General features: G+C 39.0%; 1 protein-coding gene across 1 annotated transcript in view; it reads right to left on the reverse strand.

Annotated features, from left to right (window-relative positions):
* The window catches only part of PLCL1 (phospholipase C like 1 (inactive)), a 178,507-nt gene extending 176,899 nt beyond the window's left edge, over positions 1 to 1,608 (reverse strand). The window contains exon 1 of the mRNA XM_014307463.2: positions 732 to 1,608. The gene's annotated coding sequence lies outside the window, so the exon portion shown is untranslated. The remainder of the gene's footprint in view (positions 1 to 731) is intronic.
* Positions 1,609 to 2,150: the final 542 nt, after the last annotated feature.

A 2,150-nucleotide genomic window follows, 5' to 3' on the forward strand; every position in this document is an offset into this window, starting at 1 on the left:
CTGTGCAACTTCCTTTGCTTTCCTAAGTCACATTTTTCAGCAGATAAGATCAGCTTAGAGGAAGCAATGGAATACTATTTTGACTATAGATTTATATGAACATATGGACATTTCGGAGTAAAATAAATATAATAAATCATTAGAAAATTCATTTCCCTGTAAAATATAATGCTTGTGCAGAAATCCTGCATGTTGAAGTCCTAAAAAAAGAAAAAATATGAGTTGGAGGGTTTTATCTTAATTCCAACTAAAATTTGCATTTAACACTCGATGAATATGTCCTAGTACATTAGAAATTCCTGAAAATTCAGACAAATACATTCTTTAATTTCTACCCCAAGCTAATAGTACTTCCTAATATAATGCCAAAGGAAAACTGTGATTCAAAACACTTTTATATACCACTGAGACAACCTTGAGGGAAAAGAAATGCAATGCTCTCTATGAGGTCCCAACATCGTGCCTTAGAGATGCACGGCCTGTGAATTCTCAAGTTCAGACACCTGCTATGAGACACAGCCGTGTTATCTAATTTAATCCATCTATTTAACAACTAAATTTAAGATTAACAATGGTATTTTTCATTCCTCTCCTATCAAAAGACCATTCCAAACCCTTACAGGGCCCAGAGTAACTTTGTAGTTTCCAGACTAGGTCTACACATGAGTCCTTTGCTTTTGTCCAAGAAATCTCTTTTCCCCCTCATACAGTATTCAATCCAGAGACCTTACCAGCCCATCCTAGCTGTCCTTCTATGCATCTGCTCCAGTTTGAATGCACCATTCCTAAGCACAGGAAACTGAGTTTAGTCAGTATTTCAGATGAGGCCTTACCAGTTCCCTGTATAAGAACATTAATACTTTCTTACCTCTGTCAGGAATCTTTCTCCTTCTAAACACCATCCTGAGATAGGTCTCAAGGAACTTCCTCCAGTTAGAAGAGTGATCGTTAGCATTATGTGCTAATGTGCTGATCATTATCAGATGTGCTAAATTATCAATATCAATTACCAACCAGTAGTGAAAATGCTACTCGGTCATTAACAATTATACATCGTTTATGACATTAAAACACATCTACCCCATGGAACTGGTAGGGTCTGTAAAAACAATTATTCATTTTTAACTGAAATCCAAGATTATGTACTTTCAGTTTTTGAAGCCTTCACACAATTCTAAGAGAAAATATGTCCTTACCAGTACAGTTACAGAACTTTGGTTCTAATTTAGCAAAGCATTTATACATTTATGCAACTTCAGACTGGAAGCATTCCCATGTAAAGACATAGTGGATGTCTTTACAAAACTAAAACCACCCTTAACGCTTTGCTGGACTTAATGGGTTAATAGTTCAACGTGAAACTTACAAAGGACCCTCGAGGCTCTTTTGCATTTAACCACCTCGGTCTCCTCTGAGCGTTTATAGCTTTAAAATGCAAAAAGCAAGTATTTCACGTATCTGTTCTTCCGTTGAATAGACATATTAAGCTGCAAGAGCTAAGCATGCGTCCTGAGCTTCCAGCATTAAGGTAGAGCTCTACCCAGCGCCTTCACACATTTACAGATGAGACTCTTCCGCTGTTCTCCCGATGCCTTCCAAGTGCAAATCACTAACAAGAGGATCACGTGTGACCATATGCTAAATTAAGTTCGCCCAGGAGATTTCATTCATCGGTTCCCCAGAAACTGACGGCTAAGCCTACACACTTGCAAGGAGATGCCATTAAATTCAAAACCACAGAGTTTATTAAAAAAAAAAGAAGCCGGAAAAAAAGAAGAATCAACAGAATCATAAAACCATTTTCCTTACCAGACAATAACAAAGGCGGAGGCTTTAAGGTCACGCCCGACCTGTTAATTTCACATTAAAGGTGCTAAACACCCGGTGCTGCTCCGCAACAACCTGTACTACAGTCCGTCTCCTAACACACCTTCTGTTAATTTGTGACACTGCATATTTTACTGTTCAAGAACTAAGAAAGCCAGCGCTGTAGAAGCTATTTATTCTGCCTTCCAGGTGCTTCATAAATATTAAATAAGAACAGATACGAACTGCTATGCAAAAACTTTACAACTCAGCGGGAAGCTGCCCCATGGGTCACACACGACCCCTCTGAGCGGCGGCGGGAGCAGCACCCCAGCACAGACCCC

This window comes from Geospiza fortis, unplaced genomic scaffold (genome assembly GCF_000277835.1).
Source record: "Geospiza fortis unplaced genomic scaffold, GeoFor_1.0 scaffold112, whole genome shotgun sequence".
In the NCBI taxonomy this organism is placed as follows: Eukaryota; Metazoa; Chordata; class Aves; order Passeriformes; family Thraupidae; genus Geospiza; species Geospiza fortis.